The sequence below is a fragment of the Canis lupus genome, chromosome 20 (assembly GCF_003254725.2).
Source record: "Canis lupus dingo isolate Sandy chromosome 20, ASM325472v2, whole genome shotgun sequence".
In the NCBI taxonomy this organism is placed as follows: domain Eukaryota; kingdom Metazoa; phylum Chordata; class Mammalia; order Carnivora; family Canidae; genus Canis; species Canis lupus.
Window position 1 is genome coordinate 7,163,039 of NC_064262.1, and position 16,672 is coordinate 7,179,710.

Below are 16,672 nucleotides of genomic sequence, written 5' to 3' on the forward strand. Positions count from 1 at the left end.
ATAATAGCAACTCAGGGACAGAAGGTAAATTTGTACAAACTTACCACATAAAGAAACTCACTAATGAAACCAAGAATTGTAATAGGAATTTTCTAGTTACAAGGCATTCCCATTCACATAATTTTGCCTGATATCTATTATCACCCTGTGATTATTATTGCTCCTATCTTATTCTCAAGAGGTTAGGTGACTTTGCTAAAGTCACAAAGATAAGAGAGCCAGGAGTCAATTCCAGATCTTACCACCACCACACCATGTACTTTCCAGCATTTTAAATGCTCTGGATGGCAGTCCCACCCCCTGATTTCTGGGGAGGAAAGAGGCGGCAATGGAGGTTGAATCAGTCACCGATGGCCAAAGATGTAGTCAATTATGCCTATGTAGTAAAGGCTCCATAAAAACTCAAAAGGCTGAGATTCAGAGACCTTCCAAGTTGGTGATCTAGAACACTCCCATGTGCTGGGCCCCAAACTCCACAAGGACTGAGCTCCTTTGTTTGGGTCCTCACCCTATGTATATTTTCATCTGGCTACTGATTCACATCCTTTAATATCCTATGTAATAACTCAGTCATCTGGTAAGATGATTTCCTGAGTTCTGTGAGCCACTAGCACATTAATTGAACCCAAGGAAGGGGGTCACAAGAACCTCTGATTTATAGCCCCTTAGTCAGAAGTATGGATAATAATGTGGACTTGTAACTGGCATCTGAAGTGGAAGGTAGTCTTGTGGGACTGATGCAAACTGATGTTATCTCTGGGTAGATAGTGTCAGAACTGAGTTGAACTGTGGGACACCCAGCTGGTGTCAGAGAATTGTGAGGTATGGGGGACCCTTTCCCCAATAGGAATTGGGTACAAAATCTTTAATGTCTACATGGTTACTTCTTGGCTTCATGATTTTTTCCTCCCTGGGTTTAAGCATTATGTATCTATTTCCCATTTTGGTAAATGAGGATTTAGCTATCTTCCACTAAAGCACCTATCACCCCCACAATCACAAACTCTTACCTTCTCCTCCTTTCATCTTACCAACATAATTATAATTCCATTTGATCAGTATCTAATTCCTATATCAAGGTGAGCTGTGTAATATGCTAGGATTACTTTTCATTTCATCTACAAGGCTGTTTTCCCTTGAGGTAACAATGGTCTTTTTTGTTTTACTTTGTTCTTAAGGATTTATTTACAATTTAATCCCAAACTTTCTGCCAATTGTCTAAATCTCCTAAATAAATGCTCAGACACATTACATAATTTCAGCTCCTTAACAAATCTGTGTTGGAGCCCTCTGCCCTGGTCCAAACTGTTCTAGTAGCCCTTACTGCTTCAGGTCATCCTGAGATTTCCCCTCACCATTATTCTGAGGGTTCCACTGTGTGCCATTTGCCTTTTCCCATTTTCCGTGTCTTCTTCCTTGATTTATTCTTGTTCTTCTAGAGTTCATTCTTCAGTGGTTCCCTCAAAAAGGGTGAATAAAGGGTACGTTTTTGGAGAGCTTATGTATCTGAGAATATCTTTACTCTAGCTTCATACTCAGTTAACAGTTTGGATACAGAATTGTAGATTAGAAATAATTTACCTTCATGCTTTGAAAGCACTGTTTCATTGGCTTCTGGTTTCCAGTGTAGTTACTGAGAAATCAAAAACTATTTTGGTTCTGGATTCTTTGCATATGACCCTACTTTTCCTCACTTTAAGTGGTAGGTATTTTTTGACCTCCATTCTGAAATTTCATCATGATGGGCCTTGGTGTTAGTCTATTGCCATTTACTATTCTGGCCAGTCAGTAGACCCTTTCAGTCTACAATCTCGAGTCTTTCAATTTTGGGAAGTTTACTTTAATTCCTTCTTTATTTCTTCCAGTGTGTTTTCTCTGTTTTGATTTCTGCAACTTCTATCATCTGGATGTTGACATTCCTACCCCAATCTATAATTTGCTTATTCTTTCTCCTCTGTTTTTCATTTCTTTGTCCTTTTGTTTTAGTTTCTGGAAGATAATCTGGTTTACGTTGTCTACTCCTTCTGTTGAATTTTAAATTTAACTATATTTTTAATTTCTGAGAGTTCTTTTTCATTATCTGAATATCCCTTTTCATGGCCCTTTGTTCTTGTTCCATGAATATCATCTTTTGTCTCAATGAGAACATACATAATAGAAGAATATCTTGGAGTATCTAAAATTTTCATCTCTTAACATAGTCTGTTTCCTTCAAATTTGGTTAACTCTTTGTCTTTCAAGTGAGATGCCTAGAAATACACAGTTTCTGCTCCTATTTAAGGAATTACTCAAAAGCTGTTTGAGGTCTACCACGGACTTCACTCTAGGGTCATCAGCCTGAGCTATCATGTCACAAAGCTCCTGACACTTTCTTTTTAGAGTTGATCAGATTCTCTGGAGATGGAGCATCCTCTCTCCTGTCTAGAAGGTATTTAAGCTTGATGACTTGTGTTATGGGAGCCCAGTGTGGAGAGAGGGTCTAATCTCTCTGTATTTGATACATAAACATTAGTTTAATCCCATGTTTTCAGTGTTAAACATCCTACTTTCAACTCTGATATCCTTCCTTGTCTAGAAACTCTGTTATACTCTCACCAGTAAATAAACTTTCAGTTTTTACCTAGAGCTTGATAGGGAGTTGTGCAAAGCTAGGGTGAGAGGCTAGGGATCTAACTGCCTCTTAAGATATTCAACCAACCCTCCTGTTTTTTTTTTTATTAAAAAAAGATATTATTTATTTATTCATGAGAGGCACAGAAAGAGAGAGGCAGAGACGTAGACAGAGGGAGAAGCAGGCTTCCTGCAGGGAGCCCGACGTGGGACTTGATCCCAGGACTCCAGGATCATGCCCTGGGCTGAAGGTGGCGCTAAACCACTGAGCCACTGGGCTGCCCAACCCTCCTGTTTTAAGTCTCGTATTTACCTCCCATTTTCAGATGTATCTACTGTCCCTAATTCCCAAGCCTTCAGGTAGCTCTATGGAAACTCTTCGCTTTCTCTACTGGCTGGCTTAGTATTTAACTTTCTTGTTGTCCATCTGTCTTAGTTTGGACTGCTATGTCAAAAACACCAAAAGCTGGGTAATTTAAGCAACAAACACTTATTTCTCACAGTTCTGGAGGCCAGGGAAGTTCAAGATCAAAGTACCAGCAGATTTGGCATTTGGTGACAGCCTGCTTCCTAGGTCATAGATGACTATCTTCTCACTGTAACCTCATAAGGTAGAAGGGGTAAAGGAGCTCTCTGGGGTCCCTTTTATAAGGCTACTAATCCCATTCATGAGCAGTCCACCATCATGACTTAGTCATCTCCCAGAGGCCCCACACCTGCAAATACCATCACACTGAGGATTAGCTTATGAATTTTAGTGGGACACAAATATTTAGTCTATAGCATCATCTTTCCAGATTCCAAATTTTTTGTTGCCAGTGTTTATACTCCTATTCTTATTATCTTTGAAGGTCAAAAAACATATCCCTTTACTCTTAGGGTGTTATAGGAAAGGTAACAAGTAAACATGCTTGATCTTTTCTTTTTTCTCTTCTCTTTTCTTTTGAGTAACACATTCATACGGTTCAAGCTTCAGGAGGAAAAGAGATTACAAAATGAAGTCTCTCTCCCTCATCCTTAATGTCCAGCCACACAAAAGCCCTCCTAGAAAAAAACCAATGTCACCAATTTCTGGCATCCCTCAGCCTACCTTACTCATTCTAGATTTTACTGTATATTATCAGCCTATTTATATCATTTTAGACTTTGCTTTATTGCTATAGTTCCTATCACATTGCACGAATAACTTCTTGAAGAAACATATAAAAAAACTGAAGGAGCCTAGTTTCTTGGGGAGGATTATAACAATAATAAGATTTATCTTTTTTATTCCTTTTATTTTATGTACACTTTCTCACCTTGTATGGCCCTGTTCACTGCCTCAGACATCAAGGAGTAACCACAAAAGCTTCTCCCCAGCTATTGTTCAACCAGTTCTACAAGAAGGGTACTGAGAAGTTGTTTTTGTGTGAATGACTAATACAGGCTACTCTGCCATTCTTCCTTTGAAGTGGCTGAATTTTCACAGGAGATAAAATTTAAGGCCAAAGGAATTAAATTCTAGTGGCTGCCATTTTGGGAGTCACCCAGGACAACAGGTCACTTTTGTTACTGGGATTATGCTTACCAGGAAAACAGGGTCAAGCCTGAGCAGACTCTCAGCACTAGACCATTTTCAAATTATGCAAATGCCAAAGAAGGTATGTCTTAATACAGTGAGCACCAAAGCTATTCTGAATAGGCCAACTGAAACATTCATACATTAATCAAGATACTGCTAAAAAATAGTCATTTTCTATCTAAATGATAATGTTGGGAAACATTACTGAATAACAAATTTACCATGAAGTGACCATAAAATAAAAGTTATCCATAAATTGTGCCTTTTAAAATGAATGTCTCAAAAAATGTAACTGAAACCAAGATAGCAAAATGTTAGCTTTTAGTTCTATGATAAAGTAGATGGTATCAGACTCACATTCTTGCCAGAAACAATAAAAACTTGACAAAATATATAATATAACAGTTACCAGGATCAGAGAGCAACCAACACAGAAACTCAAGCAGGGCGCAATTGTTTTGATAGAGGGATGAGTCAGAAATAAAAGTTCGATGCTGCTAAGGTGGGGAGCAGGGTGGTAGCAATGGTTGAATGTGAGGGATAGAACCCAGAAATCTATAGGGAAATTGCCCTTGAATACTTGGCTAACTCTTGGGCTACTGAGTCGTGGCTGAGATTCCTAAAAGTCTGGGAGAAACATGTGCTATGAAGCCGAAGCTGAGTGGAAATACCAGGTATTAAACAGTATTGGAAAGATGTTGGATTTGGGGTGATGGCAGAGTGGAAGACACATACCAAACATTTACATATAACTCACAAAAGTCACCCATAAGATTATCAATCACACATAGCAGTAAGAGGACACTAAATAGATCTTCCCTAAATAAGGCTTTCTAGTAACTTAGTGGGCTGAACAAATTTAAACACTCTGTAGAATACTATAAGATAGTCTGGAGTAAATCTAGCAGTACAATGTCTTGCATATAATAAATATTTGCTAGATATTGCCACTCACTCTCTAAAAACTGTAAAAGGCACCAGTTATCAAGGGATAAAACACTGATTAAAAGTAGAGTTGATCCAGATATTTGACTTAGCAAAGACTCCAAAATAACTATGATTAATATATTCATAATAAAAGAGATAGAAAAACCAGATGAAAATATAGAACATTTGAACTTAGAAGCTATAAAAATAAAAAATCCAAAACTTCTAAAACTTCTAAAAACAATATCCAGAACTTCTAAAAACAGTATCAGAGATTAAGAACTCACTGGATGGGTTCAACAGTGGAGTAGATATACAGCAGATAGGATTAGTGAGCCAGTAGATTGTCAATATTATATATCCAAAATAAAGCACAAAGGTAAAAAAGAACAGAAAAAGCAAAACAGAAAGTAATATAGATTTGAGCCATCGTCAGATGATCTAGTATGCATGTAATTAGACTTCCATTAGGTAGAAAAAGAAAAGAATGGAAAAGAAGACAAATTTGGAAAAAATGCCAAACAATGTTCAAAATCTGAGGAAACATATCTATCCCACAGATTCAAGAAGCTCAGTGATCCTCAGGTAAGATAATAAACAGAACAAAACCTAGGTTTAACAAAAATTGGTAAAAAGCAAAGAAAAAGAAAAAAAATCTTAAAAAAAAAAAGACACACTACGTTCCAGGAAACAAGAACGAATAATGAATGTTGATGGAGGTTAAAAACATGCTACTAAACAATGAATGGCTCAACTAATAAATCAAAGAGGAAATCAAAATTACATATGGAGACAAATGAAAATGAGAACACAATGGTCCAATATCTTTGGGATGCAGCAAAAGTGGTTCTAAGAGGGATGCTTATGACAATGCAGGCCTACCTCAAGAAACAAGATAAACAAACAACCTAACCTTATCCCTAAAAAAGCTAGAAAAAGGAGAACAAACAAAACCCCAAACCAACAGAAGAAAGGAAACAATAAAGATTAAAGTAGAAATAAGTGAAATAGAACTAAAAAGTCCCAATAGAACAGATCATTGAAATCAGGAGCTGATTCTTTGCAAAGATCAACAAAATTGATAAACTTTTAGCCAGACTTATTAAGAAAGAGAGAGAGAGAGAGAGAGCTCAAGCAAAATGAGAAATTAAAGAGGAGAAATAACAGCCAATATCACAGAAATATAAAGGATTATAAGAGAATACTATGAAAATCTACATGACAACAAATTGGGACAACGTAGAAGAAATGGACAAATTCCTAGAAATATAAAACCTCCCAAAACATAATCAGGAAGAAATAGAAAATTTGAGCAGATAGATTATCAGGAATTAAATTGAATCAGTATTTAAAAAAAAATCCCCAAAAAACAAAAGTCCAGCACCAGACAGCTTCACAGGTGAATTCTAAATCTTTTTTTTTTTCTTTTTTACTGGCTCCTTAGAATTTATTTTCCATTTGGTGTAAGGCACATGGTTACAGGGTGTCAGGAAAGCTTGCATTTGGCATGGATAGTAAGAGCGGGGTTTTCTCAACTCCCTTTTTGGTGTTTTGCTGTTTTAATATAAAAGAACTTAACTGCTTCTGTTTGCTGCAGCCTGCCTACTCTACATGGAGGGAAGGGGTAGGGAAGGCTAATGGCTCTGATGAGCCTAGCATCTCCTGAAGCCTGGTGGCTGTGGTGGCCACTCAGGATTGGGGCCTAGTATTGGCTTTGCTAGGCTGGACACAAGGCTGCTTCCTTAATGGCTTCCAGAGCCAAGTCACAGGTGACTGTGCCACTGGAGGCCTAGGGATATTCTGAGTGTTTTGGGGACTCCAAAACGATGGCCATGAATGGGAGAGTGGACTTACCAAAAAAAAAAAAAAGAAGCTTGCCCACCAGTGATCCAAGTGGGCCTTGAGGAAACTGCTGTGGTTGGGGGTGGCTTCCCCAGGATACTCTGCACTTCCACAGGAGCTGTTGCTGGAAGTGGAATCCAGGCGGTGCTGGTAATAGTTGCAGGTGGCCACAAGTCAGCTGCTGGGGGGAATGGCTACCAAGCTCTTGCTTGTGGGTGGGTGGAAATCTTGGTGATGACCCCTGGAAGGCCTTGGCCTGTGATCACAGGTGGCAGGGATGGGGACACTAGGCCATGGAGCACTTGCAGAGGACACCAATGAAGGCCACTGTGCAACTGAGGCACAGGTAGGATCTCTAATAAATAAGAGTTAATATCCATTTTTCTCAAACTATTCCCAAAGACAGAAGAGGAGGCAAAGTGTCCAAATTCATTCTGTGAAGCCAGCATTACCCTAAAACAAAAACCAGATGAAGATACTACAAACAAAAAGAGAACTACAGGCCAGTATCTCTGACGAACATAAATGCAAACAAAATATTAGCAAATTGAACTCAACAATACACTAACAAAAGTCATTCACCCCAATCCAGGGGGACTTATTCTGTGGATGCAAGAGTGGTTCAATATTCACAAATCAATGTGATAAATCACGTCAGTAAGAGAAAGGATAAAAACCATATGATCATTTCAATGGATGCAAAAAAAAAAATAAGGAAAAAAAGCATTTGACAAATTCATGATAAAAAAAAAAACAACCCTCTACAAAGTAGGTTTAGCAGGAACATACCTCAACATAATAAAGGCCATCTATGAAAAAAACCTCAAAGCTAATATCATCCTTAATGGGAAAAAACAATTTCACCCTAAGGTCAGGAACAACACAAGAATGTCCACTCTCACCACTTTCATTTAACATAGTTCTGGAAGTCCTAACCACAGCAATAAGACAGGAAAAGTAAATTAAAGGCATCCAAAATGGTAAGGAAGAAGTGAAACTTTCACTATTTGCAGATGACATGATAATATATATAGAAATCCCTAAAGACTCCACCAAAAAAACTACTACAACTGATAAATGAATTTACAGTAAGGTCACAGGATACAAAATTAATATACAGAAATTCATTTCATTTCTGTACACTAACAATGAAATAGGAGAAGGAGAAGTTAAGAACACTATCCCATTTACAAAGTGCACCAAAAATAACAAAATACCAGGGAAAAAACTTAATCAAGGAGGTATAAGACCTATATTCGGAAAACTATAAAACACTGATGAAAGAAATTCAAGATGACACAAGCAAGTGTTTTTCCACATGACTGGAAGAACAAATATTGTTAAAATGTTCATACTATCCAAAGCAATCTACAGATTTAATACAACCCCTATCAAAATTTCAATAGCATTTTTCACAGAACCAGAGCAAATAATCTTAAAATTTATATGGAACCACAAAAGACAAAAGACCCCAAATAGTCAAAACGATCTTGAAAAAGGAAAAAAGGAACAAAGTTGGAGGTACCAAAATTCCAGATTTCTTTTTTTTTCTTTTCTTTCTTTTTTTTTTTTTTTTTTATGATAGTCACACACACACAGAGAGAGGCAGAGACACAGGCAGAGGGAGAAGCAGGCTCCATGCACCGGGAGCCCGACGTGGGATTCGATCCCGGGTCTCCAGGATCGCACCCTGGGCCAAAGGCAGGCGCTAAACCCTGCGCCACCCAGGGATCCCAAATTCCAGATTTCAAGAAATACTACAAAGCTGTGGCAATAAAAAGTATGTTACTGGCACAAAAATTGACACATACATCAAAGAAAAAAGAAGAAAGTCCAGAAATAATCCTACAGTTATATGGTCAATTAATCTTTGACAAAAGAAGAATATGCAATGGGAAAAAGAGAGTCTCTTCAACAAATAGTGTTGGGAAAACTGGACAGCTACATGCAAAAGAATGAAACTAGGCCACTTTCTTACACTATACACAAAACTTAACTCAAAGATGGATTAAAGAACTAAACGTGAGACCTGGCACTGTAAACATCCTAGAAGAGAACACAGGCAATAATCTCTCCAACATGGGATGTAGCAACATTTTTCTAGATAGATTTCCTGAGGCAAGAGAAATAAAAGCAAAAAGAAACTATCACAAATACATCAAAATGAAAAGCTTCTGCCCGTTGAAAGAAACCATCAACAAAACTAAAAGACAACATACTAAATGGGTGGAGAAGATATTTTTAAGTGGCACATTCAATAAAGGGCTAGTATCCAAAATATATAAATAATTTCTATAACTCAACAACAACAACAAAAAAAACCCAATTAATCCATCTAAAAAATGGGCAGAAGACATGAATAGACATTTCTCCAAAGAAGACATCCAGATGGCCCAACAGACACATGAAAAGACATTCAACATCACTCATCATCAGGGAAATGCAAATCAAAACCACAATAAGATATCACCTCACACCTGTCAGAATGGCTAAAATAAAAAACACAAGAAACAACAAATGTTGGCAAGAATGTGGAGAAAAAGGAGTCTGTTCACACTGCTGGTGGGAATGTAAACTGGCACAGCCACTGTGGAAAACAGTTTGGAGGTTCCTCAAAAAATTAAAAATAGAATTACCATATGATCCAGTAATTGCACTAATACATATTACCTAATATAAAAACACTAATTTGAAGGGATAAATGCACCCCTGTTTTGACAGCAGCATTATTTATAATAGCCAAATTATGGAAGCAACCCAAGTGTTCACTGACAGATAAATGGATGAAGAAGATGTGTGTGGTATACACACACACACACACACACACACAGAGGAATATTACTTAGCCTTAAAAAAAGAATGAAATCTAGTCATTTGTGACAACGTGGGTGGACCTAGAGCGTAAAATGCTAAGTGAAATTAAGTCAGAGAAAGACAGACACCATATGATTTCACTCATATGTGAAATGTAAGAAACAAAACAAAGAGAAAAAGAGAAAAAAACCAGACTCTAGAAAACTGATGGTCACCAGAGGGGAAGTGGGTGGGGGATGGATGAAATAGGTGAAGGGGATTAAGAGTACACTTATCATGATGAGCACTGAGTCATAGAACTATCAAATCTCTTTACTGTATGCCTGAAACTAATAGAATGCTGTATGTTAACTATACTGGATTTTTTTTTTAAGTGGAAAAAAAAAAAAAAGAAAGAATGTTGCCTTAAGAAAAATTACACAAAATAAAAGATTTTAAAAGTTCTGAGAAAAAAAAAGTCAACTAAAAATTCTATACCCATGGAGGATGCCCTTTAGAAAGAAGTGTGCAGTACAGATGCTCTCAGAAAAATAAAACAAACGAGTATTCGTTTCTTGTAGAGAACTCGTCTATGAGTAATATCAAATTGTATGATGAATATAAGACAGGATGCTCTTCAGGCTCAAGGGCAAATGCTCTCATATGGAAGTACACAATTTTAAGAAGGAAACAGTAGCTCCAAGATGTAAATATATAGATAAATATAAAGGTCACTGACTATTAAAAACAACAGTGATAATAATGCCTTGTGAGGTTTATTACTTAGTAGAAATAAAATACATGGCAAGTGTAACAAAAATGAAATAGAGGGGGAAGGGAATACACTTTAAATTTCTTGCTTGCTTAGGCAATGGTGAGGTAAACTGTAATAGATTAATTCGGAAAGTTCTATAATAACCACTAAAGAACTCAAGCCCCATATTGGGGGTAGAGTTGACTTAGAAAAAAAAGAATTAAAAACATGAAAACATAAAAACATGAAAAATGTTTTAAAAATAAATAAAGTCAGAGAAAAGGGAATGAAGGAGGAAAAAACAGAGCAGACAAATACAAATACAAAAGAGAATTAAATCTAACTAAATCAGTAATTGTATATAAGCAGTGTAAACAATCTAATTAAAGGACAAAAACTATCAGATTGTAATTTTAAAAACACAGATGCAACTAAAAACCCCTAGCAATTTACTTTTCAACAGGTTGAAAATAAATGATTTATACCATGGCAAATAACGAAAAGAAAGTTTTTGTTATGTCAATATAAGATAAGTAGATATTAAAGAAGGATCCTGAGAAATAGCTAGAGACATTTCACAATGACAAAAGGGTCAGTGCAACAGAAAGATGTTACTGTTCTAAACGTTTATGATCAAATAACTTAGCTTTAAAAGAAATAAAACAAAGCTGAGAGTAAAAAGAAGGAACAGACAAATCTATAGTCATCACTAGAGATTTTAACACACCTCTTTCACTAACAGAAAAAGCAGACAAAATATCAGTAAGGATACAGAAGATTTGAACATGACTAACCAATGCAATTTAACTGACACACATAGAAGAGTATATGCAACAACTGCAGAATAGAGATTCTTTTCAAGTGCACATGGCACATTTACCAAAATAGATTATAATCTTAGCCATAAAGTAGGTCTCAACAAATGTCAAAAGATTAAAATCATGTTTTCTGACCACCATGGAAATGAGTTAAAGTGCAAGAACAGAAAGATGAGAAAAATCTCCAAGTGATTGGAAATTAAGCAACACATGTCTAAATAACCCATAGGTCCAAGGAAAAGTCACAACAGAACCTAGAATTAAGCTCTAAAAGCTAATAGGGCCTGTCCACGGCCAGGGCAATCAGGCAAGAAAAAGAGACTAGAGGACATTAGCTCTGGAAGAGATCCTGGGGCAGTAGACAAATCCTATTTTATACTGGAAGGGACTGCAGTCTTAGAAAGGTCAAATGGCATGTACAGGGTCTCAAGGATAGTCAAGAGGCAGGGCAAGGACACTAAATGCTGGCTCCCTGATTCCAAACACAAAGGACTTGCCCCCTTTGCTGACTTGACCATGTGCAGAAATCAACACACGAGAGTTAAGATATGGGATGATTCTAATTTTAACTCAGATTCATTTCTTTCATATGCCTCAAACTCTTGTCCTTTGTAGATGTTTATGCCTTTACTTCCATATTATACTCCATTTTGTTGTCTCTCATTTTCATACCCCTATTGATACAAACACTGTATTGATACAAACACTGCTGCTATTTACCTCTGGTCTGACCTCAGTTTGGCAAAATGAGTGGAAACGGAAAAAGAGTAAGTAACAGGAACTGCCCTCTGCCTACCGATCTGCATTTTGCTCATTCCTGACCAAATAGCGGCCTTCAAATTCATCCTTTCCTTCCTTCTTTCTATTGCTACTGCCTCCTCCTGTCTCTTGCTCAGGCCTCCACCTGTCCCTTTCCAATGCATGTCTTTCCCAGCTGCTAACGGCATTTTTCTAACAGTCTCTACTGTGTCTCTTCGCTGCCTAACACAATTCTATGAGTTCCCCAATTCATCAGGATGAAGTCCATTCAACATGCTCCCCAGACTAGCCTCAACCATTCACCTTCCTACCTTTCAAGTTTCATCTCTCTGCACCATCCCTACATACACCCTACCCTCTAGTTACCTGAAAAAGGCAGTATCTGTGCCTTTGAACCTACTGTTCTCATTGTTCATCTTCTCTGTTAGCCTTTTTTTTTTTAAAGATTTTATTTATTTATTCATGAGAGACATAGAGAGAGAGAGAGAGGCAGAGACACAGGCAGAGGGAGAAGCAGGCTCCATGCAGGGAGCCCAACATGAGGCTCAATCCCGGGTTTCCAGGATCACACCCTGGGCTGAAGGCAGCGCTAAACCGCTAAGCCACCGGGGCTGCCCTGTTAGCCTTTTTAGATAAAGCTGAAATGACCTATCTTCTGTGAAGTCTTTCCTGTCCCCAAACTGGAATCAATTCCCTCTTTGACACTCTATACTTTTCCCCTGTACACAACTAGCAGTCTTTATATTTCTGGTGTTACAATTATAAATGTATGTGCCTGAAGCCTTTAGCACCACAATGCAACCTTACTGAAGGCAGGGCTGTAACCCCTGTCTAGCTTGACACGGGAGTAACTGATTGCCCCAGTATCTGGGGTTACAGAAGATGAGCCTTTTCTAACATAGAAGAAATAGAAATATCAGCTGGCCTGCCATAAACATAGGTACTTAGAAGGGATGATATGGGTGGAAGTCAAATGGTATCACCAGCAGGCCAGGACTGCTCCACAGTGGTGCACAGTGTGTACTCTGCTGAAAGGTCATTTCCTCTCTCCGGGTCTGCCCACTGTCTAGAGAGCCATGACCAGAGTCTGGAATATAGCTTGCCAAAGTACAGCAGGGTACTAAATAGGTGTGGATGGCCTCAGTCATTAGGAGCTTTTTCAAGAGGAGCTTTTCTTCCCTGAGAAGAAGTCTGAGGTAAAGGCCTGAGTTTATTTGGAAGGAAAAAAAAATTCCCAGGTGATTTCCAAGAGCACTCTCCAAATTAAAAACTCTGAGGTAAATCAAAGTGCTGTCTCTCAGATAAAGACCTGCTTCTATGAATCATTAGCTTCTTTTTTTTTTTTAAAGATTATTTATTTCTTTATTCATGAGAGACACAGAGAAAGAGACTAAGCTACCCAGGTGCCCCTGAATCATGAATTTCTGAAACAGAAAGAATCATTTGTTCAGTCTGTGAATCAATGAAGGATATAACAATGGTGAGAAAAGGTGGATACTGTGTGTACAAGGAACAAGTACAAGGATGTTTGTTGGGGTATTTGTATCAAAAGCTTAGCTTAGGGGATGCCTGGGTGGCTCAGAGCTTGAGTGTCTGCCTTTTGCTCAGGGCGTGATCCTGGGGGTCCCGAGATCGAGTCCTGCATCAGGCTCCCTGCATGGAGCCTGCTTCTCCCTCTGCCTCTCTCTGTGTCTCTTATGAATAAATAAATAAAATCTTTTTTTTTTTCAAAGCTTAGCTTGGAAACAATTTAAATGTTTTTCAGCAGAAGAATAGATAATTTTCAAATATGTCAACAATAAAATGCTCTGGTGAAAATGGGTGAACTGGTGCTCTACCAGCAGCATGGATGAATCTCAAAAATATACTCTTGAGTGGAAAAAAATAGTTGTGGAAGGCATTATATAAATGATGTACAATGTGCCATCATTTATATAAAGTTGTAGGAAAAACAAGGCAATACCTTATCTAGGGAGATATCACACATGCAGTCAGGTTATAAAGGCACACAGAGGAATGATAAGGAGCATATTCAAGGTGAGGCTTATCCCTGGGGGAAGGGGAGAGGGAAGGCCTGTGATCAGGGAAGGGGAGGTGGGGCTTCAATCAAATATCCCAGTCACTCTTTTTTCTTTTTTAATTTAAAATTTTAATTATTTTTTACGTTTTAAAAAAGATTTTATTTATTCATTTTAGAGATAGATGGAGAGAGTAAGAAGGTGAGAAAGAGAGAGCTGAGTAGGGGGAGGAGCAGAGGGACAGGGACACGCAGATTCTGTGCTCAGCATAGAGCCCTACTTGGGGCTCAATCCCATGACCCTGAGATCATGACCTGAGCTGAAACCAAGAGTTGGATGCTTAACTTACTGAGCCACCCAGATGCCCCATCCTAGTCATTCTTTGGCTCAGTGTGGTATGTACACTTTCATCACATTCACTAAGTCTTTTTCCATGCCTGAAGTATTTCATAATAAAGTTAATAGTGAAAAAAAGTTCTCAAATGTTCTATGTAAAATCTCCAGTGTTAGGTATTTTAATGCTCTGAGTGCAAAGGATAAAATCCACCATGAGTTTATCAGTCTCTTTTAAGTAAGAGGTGTACTGGGTTCCCTGCCAGGCCTTGCATGGGCAAAACACTGTTCTTAGTGAACCTTGCCTCCCTAACCCTCCCTACTCCCATCCTGACTCTTCAGCTATAAGCTGCATTGTATGCTTTTCTTCTGAGACCAAGCAAGCAGATCAGCTGCAACACCTACTGCCCAGTGTAACAAGTCTCATGCCTGCCACAGAGTGAGTCCCCGTGGACCTCTCAGGAGGCTGCAGCGTTATGGAAGGAACCCTGGAGAGATGGCTCAGGGGATGTATGGTTACTAGCTGTGCCACATGTCCAAGTCAGTGGACCTCTCCTGGCCTCGGTGGCTTCATTTGTAAAGTGGGTGGTTTGGATCTCTCAGTTACATCCCTTCCAGCTCTGAAATCTTTGGCACCATAAGCTATATCCAAAACACTTTCAGTTCTGGTTCTCACCAAGGAGGAAACCTTGAAATCAGTTGCCTCTTGCCCTGAAGTCGGACACTGGAGAGCCTCACCGGTGTCAGAGTGAGCAAATTATTTATTAACAGTGTTCCACAGAAATGCTTTCCGGCTTGCCTGAGTCACAGTGAAAACAGGAAGCCCACACCTTTTTCTTCTGAGGACCATCCCATGTGCCTACCACCTTCCACCAGCTGTAAAAACGTCTTCATGAAACCCCCACAGAGCAAAAGCCAAAGGGCACTGTGTGCGGGAGGGGGCGGGATGTTGGGGCAGGAGGCATGCCGGCTGCTTGCCTACAGGAAACCCGCAGTGAAGTCTGGACAGTCCAAGGAGGAATCTGTCCAAGAAGTTTGCCTGGAGATAAGGCACTCCCTACGTAGTTTCTGACCCCCGGGCATAAATTATTTCATTTATCCAATAATGGCACAACAGTGAAACTGAGCATACAACGTGGAGTTTAAAATTTTTTAAAAATTATAATAGCTTCCCCCACCATTAAGATAGAAAATGGAAGCACATCTACAAGATTCACAAGCTAAGTCTCCTTCCAGTCCTGTCCCAAGCCAACCAATTCTCTTCCCTAGTAGCAACCACTGTTCTCAATTTCTGGTATAACCTTTAGAGTTCATGGTGTACAAGAATATAAACATGTAAACACACACACATATATATACACGATTCTTAAAAAAAATACCACACGTATTCTTTATCCTGGTTTTTGGCAATTTTTTTTCTTTTGAAATGTTTCAAACTTAGAGAAAACCTGAATCAATACTCCCATCCTACTCCCATAAATATATTGATATTTTCCCACATTTTTCTCTTAATCTATGTTTATTTTTTTTCCCTGAACCAATGAAAGGTATACTGCAGACATCATGACACTTATCTTCTGAATACATCAGCATGTGTCCTGCAAGAGTAAGGGTGTCTTCCTACACACCCATAATAACATCATCACACCCATGAAAATTAACATTAATTCAATACTATATCTTAATGTGGAGCCCATATTCAAATTTCCCCAACTACCTCAAAAGTGAACCTTGCTTTTCAAATTTACCATCTATCCAGGAGAATTTCCTGCATCCAAATAGAAATTTCTCAATCTTTGTGACAGGTAAATAATAATGGGTAACATCTATTAAGTGCTTATTGTGTGTAAGGCACTTTTCTAATATTTTTCTTCTGCCATCCCTGGGTTAATTTTCCTTTTTTTAAAAAATAATGTCATAAGTTTGATGCATAATTTCTTTTATTTTCATTCATTTTTGTTATTCATTAGAACTTAGGTTGGTGAATTTTCCTAAGTACCATGTTAGCTGTGTCAAAAAAAATTTGTGTCAAATTTTCACATTATTTTCTAGACAGTCTACAGCTTTCATTCTGATTTCCTCACTAACCCAAGAGGAGCTTTTAAAATTCCCAGTGATGTTTTATTTTTGTGTTTTAATTTTTTAAATTTGTGCTTCTTAGTTATATTACAGAGTGATCAGATATGTTTTCTGTGCTATTTCTACTTTTTTTTGATATATAATGTAGCTTTCTTAGTGTCCTATATATGGTTAATTT

General features: G+C 38.1%; 1 protein-coding gene and 1 pseudogene across 15 annotated transcripts in view; both read right to left on the minus strand.

Moving 5' to 3' along the window:
• The window catches only part of ATG7 (autophagy related 7), a 239,146-nt gene that overhangs the window by 48,181 nt on the left and 174,293 nt on the right, over positions 1-16,672 (minus strand). The gene's annotated exons all lie outside the window — the stretch shown is intronic.
• On the minus strand, positions 6,659-12,252 carry LOC112662993 (pancreatic progenitor cell differentiation and proliferation factor-like; annotated as a pseudogene).